The 5,125-nt window shown below is 45.0% G+C and overlaps 1 long non-coding RNA gene across 2 annotated transcripts; it reads left to right on the top strand.

The window, feature by feature from the left end:
* Positions 1 to 1,063: 1,063 nt before the first annotated feature.
* On the top strand, positions 1,064 to 2,901 carry LOC132000677 (uncharacterized). Of its 2 annotated transcripts, none has more exons than XR_009399426.1 (3): positions 1,064 to 1,140; positions 1,744 to 1,836; positions 2,577 to 2,901. It is a non-coding gene; the product is annotated as an uncharacterized LOC132000677 (long non-coding RNA). The 2 variants fall into 2 exon arrangements; XR_009399427.1 differs by having other exon boundaries at positions 1,722 to 1,836.
* Positions 2,902 to 5,125: the final 2,224 nt, after the last annotated feature.

Genomic DNA, 5,125 nt, shown 5'->3' with positions numbered 1-5,125 from the left:
CAGAAGCAGACTTGCTGGACCACACAGTAATTCCATTTGGAATGTTTGGATGAACTGCCGTGCTGTTTTCCATGGTGGCTGCTCATCTTACATTCTCTCCTACACTGCCAGCAGGTTCCCATTACTCCGCATCCTCATCAACACATCTTTTCTGTCTTTCTGACAGAAGCCCCCTTGAGGTGATCCATAACTCTGTTTTATCACTGGCCTCAGGGGTTCTCTGACCTCAGAGGCAGATTTTTCCACCACAACCCAAGGGCAGCGGGCAGCATTCCGACAGAGAGCACAGCCCCCTTTATTCAGTCCCTCATCAGGATGTGTATATCCATACCGGAGCGGTACTCTCCCAAGTCCAAGGCGAGAATATGCCCTCTCTGATTCTCTTAAAGCCATACAACCCTTGGCTTCTGCTCAGCTGCCCCTCCCCCAGCCATTCAGGGGCTGCCTGGCTTGGGGAAGAGGAAATAAAGCAGACCACATTTATTATTTAACCAGAGGCCCAGGTGCACCTGTTGTGGCATTGGGTGCTGTTTATGATTCCAGTAAAACGTATAGTTCCAAGTGTTAGATGACTTACAAGAGTTTTCTTCAATTCCAAACCTCAGAGAGGGAGGGGCAAAGGTCAGACAGCTGGGGTCCCTTTAAGTAAGATCTGCTTGCAGAGAGAGCCTTTAAAAAATGGTGCACGGGTCTTGGCTTTGCCTTACCTATGTGCAACAGCAGCAGATCTCTCCCCCTGCAGCGGTTGGGCCAAGCCCCTGTTTGGTCCAGAGGGACTAAGCGGGAGGTAAGGCAGGGTAAGGCTGCCGGGATCGCAGCCGGAGAGGACTGGTCTGGCCTGACCCAGGCTTGCACCCAAGCTTGCAGAGGCAGCCGGACTGTTCTACTTGAAGTCCTCGTCCCAGACACAGGTATCTTAACTGCCCCCTGAGGGATAACTAGTCAATGGAGGCACCGCCCTCCACGCATGCGCTCTGGCGTTCGCCTCACAGTCCCAGGTCAGCCATGCTTGACTGCCCCACGCCTGTTAGACGCTCAGCTCATTTCAGAAGCGCCTTTCGTACCTTGATCTGGTCATGGAGAAGCCAGAAGTCCAGGGAGAGCTCTGCCCTGGGGGAAGACTGGGAGAGGGGCTGAGAGGTGCTTGCAAGCAACGTGGAACAGGGCGGGGATTGGGGAGTGGGGGTAGGGTGGGCAGTGAAGGAGCACCGGACAGAGGAAGAAAGGGGGAAGGGCATCCCAGGGGAGGGCGGGCCTTGCCACTGCACTGGAGCGAAGTGACCAGCTGGATAAAGGGCCATGGGCGCATCCCTCTGATGGGGCTTAGCACCAGTATTCGCTTGAGGAAGTACAGGAAGTACGGGAGAGGCGCACTTGACAGCATTCATCCCTTCTAGGCTGGTGAAACGGGGTGGGAGTGGCCTGCTTTCTGGAGCCCAGTGGCTTCGGCCCTCTTGCTCACACAGCTTCTCTGAGGGGCGCACATCTCCCCAGGCGTCCTTTCTGCTGCATCTACGGTACGGGCGGAGGCTCCTGGGCTAGGAGTTCTCTGGGAGGCAACAAACACCAGGCCTTAATGTGGAGGGAAGGAGGCTGAGGAGGGGTCAAGGAGTGTGAGCAACCCTTCATTTAAGAGTTAGTTCTCAAAAAGGGAAGCCAGATGGACTAAAGGAAGAAAGAAAAGGGCACATGCATCTCACTTTCAAGATGTCTTCACACAGCCTGGGGCTTCTTCACATTCAGCTACATGTTTTAGACCTGCTGAATCAATGTACCTCAGTCCTGGAAAGGACAGGTGGGCTGATGGGTCCAGCCACATGATCCTACTGGTGGCAGGTAAGTTGCTGGATGTTATCCAGCCAGCTGGTGACAAAGTCCGGATTCAACCTTAGGTTCCTCATTCCCGGTGCAGGGCTGTTTCCATCTCCTCCTCTGGCTCCCACATTCCTCATTTTCCAGATCCCTCCTGTAAGACTTTGTCCCTGGACCCAGAGCAGCAGGCCCTTTGGATAGAAGCCAACGGCTGGTTCAGGGAGCAGCAGGAGAGGGTGCTCCCTGGGAGGCTGGGGGATGGGCCACCCTGCAAGTTCATTTTATTCACTTCAATGAGACCAAATGGAATGGGAGCATTAACATGTTGAGTGTGCCTCCATGCTGTCTAAACCAGCCCTGAATACTAACCAGGAAGCTTAGCGGGAGCTAAAAATAACTGGCTAATCACCACCACGAAGAATTAACAAGGACTCGGAAGAAAGGGAAATGTCTTAATATTCCATCTCCCTACAGCTGGGCTCCAGCTGCGGTTAGTCCCCTCCTGGCTTCCACAGGGCAGGTAATTAGGCAGTATGGAAGCTCCAACACTAATGGCGGGAGGGGCCCTGCCCCAGCCTGCAGGAGGGTACATGGACTTGGGTTATTTGGGGTGAGGTGTTGGGAAGCAGTGAACACGGAAGAAATGCAGTGCGACAGGAGGCAGGTTTTGAAGAATGAAACAGATGTCCTAGTTTATACCCCTTTTTTTCTGAGGAAGCAGCATCCTTAATTAAAGGGAAACATCTTTATATTCTGCTTTGCAGACCCTCAGGAAGTCTTCAGGAAGCACAGGTGCCTCGTTCAGCACTGAAGTCCAAGCCCTGGGTATACCCCATCGAACTGAGGTCTTCCTGGCAAAATTACCCTCTTTGGATAAGGACCAATGGGGAGCCACAATAAACCAAATGCTGTGAAGGGGCAGAGCATGTGAATAAAACCATGAAGGCATGACTGGAATGATTTATTCATAGAACTTGAAAGTAGGAATAGGAGACAATTATTGCAATTTGGAAAAGGCCAGTTCAAGAGAAATTTTTAAAAAAAGAAATATTTTGTAGAGGACAGGACTGGGAGGCTCAGTTGTTTAAGTGTCTGCCTTGGCCTCAGGACATGAAGCCAGGGTCCTGGGACAGAGCCTTATGTCAGCTCTCTGCTCAGCGGGAGCCTGCTTCTCCCTCCCCCCATGCCTGCTACAGAATTAAATCTTGTAAAAAACTGAAATCATATTAAGCATCTTCTCCGAAGACAATGGCATGATACCAGAAATCGATTACAAGAAAGCGCTGGAATAAACACATACACATGGAAGCTAAACAACACATTACTAAACAACTGATGGGTCAACCAAGCAATCAAAGAGGAAATAAAAAAAATACATGGAGAGAAATGAAAATGAAAACACAATGGTCCAAAATCTTCGGGACACAACAAAAGCAGATCTAGGAGGAAAGTTTATAGTGATAAAGACCTAACTCAAGAAAAAATAAAAATTTCAAACCCAACATTACACCTAACAGAGCTAGATAAAGAACAGCAAAACTCAATGCTAGTAGAAGGAAGGAAATAATAAAGACCAGAGCAGAAATCAATAGAGAAAAACAATAGAAAAAAAAATCAATGAAACTAAGAGCTGGTTCCTTGAAAAGATAAAGTTGATAAACCTTTAGCCAGACACAAAGAGAGAGAGAGAGAGAAAGACAGAGAGAGAGGACTCAAATCAATAAAATCAGAAATAAAAAAAAGGAAAAACCACCGACACCACAGAAGTATAAAGAATTGTAACGGGGTGGGGGGGCACCTGGGTGGTTTAGTTGGTTAATTATCTGCCTTTGGCTCAGGTCATGATCCCAGGGTCCTGGGATTGAACCCGGCATCCATTGGGTTCCCTGTTCAGCCGGAAACCTGCCTCTCCCTGCTTCTACCCCTGATTGTGTGCTCTCTGTAATAAATAAATAAAGTCTTTTAAAAAAAGAATACAACAGAATACTGTGAGAAATTATACGCCAACAAATTGAAATAGATAAATTTCTAGAAACATGCAATCATCCAGAGCTGAATTAGAAGAAACAGAAATTGGAATTAGTGTCAATTACTAGTAACAAAATTGAACTGGTAGCCAAAAAGCTTCCAACAAACAAAAGTCGCCAGGACCAAACAGCTTCATAGGGGAATTCAACAAAACATTTAAAGAAGAATTAATACCTAGTCTCAAACTATTCCAAAAAATAAAAGAGGAGAGCTTCCAAATTCATACTGGGAGGGCAGCATTACCTTGATACCAAAACCAGAAAAAGACACAAGGAAAGAAAAACTTCAGGCCAATATCCCTGACGAGAATGGATGCTAAAATCCTCAAGAAAATGCTAGCAAATTGAATTTGATAATACATTAAAAGAATCATTCACCATAATCGAGTAGGATTTACTCCAGGCTGCAAGGGTGATTCAATATTCCCAAATCAAGCAGTGTGATACATCATATTTAAATGAAAAAGAATAAAACCATATGATCACCTTGATGCAGGAAAAGCATTTGACAAAATACAACATCCATTTATAGTAAAAACTCAACAAAATGGTTTAGATGGACCATACTTTGACATAATAAGGACATATATGACAAACTCACCATTAACATCATTCTCAATGGGGAAAAACTGAAAGCTGTTCCTCTAAAGTCAGGAACACGACAAGAATGTCCACTCTTACCACTTTTATTCAGTATAATACCAGAAGTCCTAGCCACAGCAATTACACAAGAACAAGAAAAGACATCCAAATTGGTAAGGAATAGTAAAACTTTGATTATTTGCAGATGGCGTGATATTACACACAGAAAGCCCTAAAGACTGCATCAAAAAAAACTATTAGAACAAATAAATGACTTCAGTAGAGTTACAGGATGCAAAATTAATATTTAAAAATCTGTTGTGCTTCTATAAACTAATTATGAAATGGCAGAAGGATAAATTCAGGAAACAATCCTATTTACAACTGCACCCAAAAAAATAAATAAATAAAATCCCGCAATAAATTTAAGTAAGGAGATGAAAGACATACACTCTGGAAACTATAAGACACAGATGAAAGAAACTGAAGATGACATGAACAAATGGAAAGATATATTGTGCTCATGGACTAGAAGAATTAATACTGTTAAAATGTCCATACTACTCAAAGCAATCTATAGATTCAGGGCAACCTGTATCAAAATATCAATAGTATTTTTCACAGAACTAGAATAAGTAATCTTAAAATTTGTATCAAACCACAAAAGATGCCAAATAGCCAAAGCAGTTTTGAGAAAGAAGAAT

The sequence above is a fragment of the Mustela nigripes genome, chromosome 14 (assembly GCF_022355385.1).
Source record: "Mustela nigripes isolate SB6536 chromosome 14, MUSNIG.SB6536, whole genome shotgun sequence".
Taxonomy (NCBI): Eukaryota; Metazoa; Chordata; class Mammalia; order Carnivora; family Mustelidae; genus Mustela; species Mustela nigripes.
The sequence above is the reverse complement of the archived record's forward strand: the minus strand, read 5'-3'. Positions and strand labels throughout refer to the sequence as shown.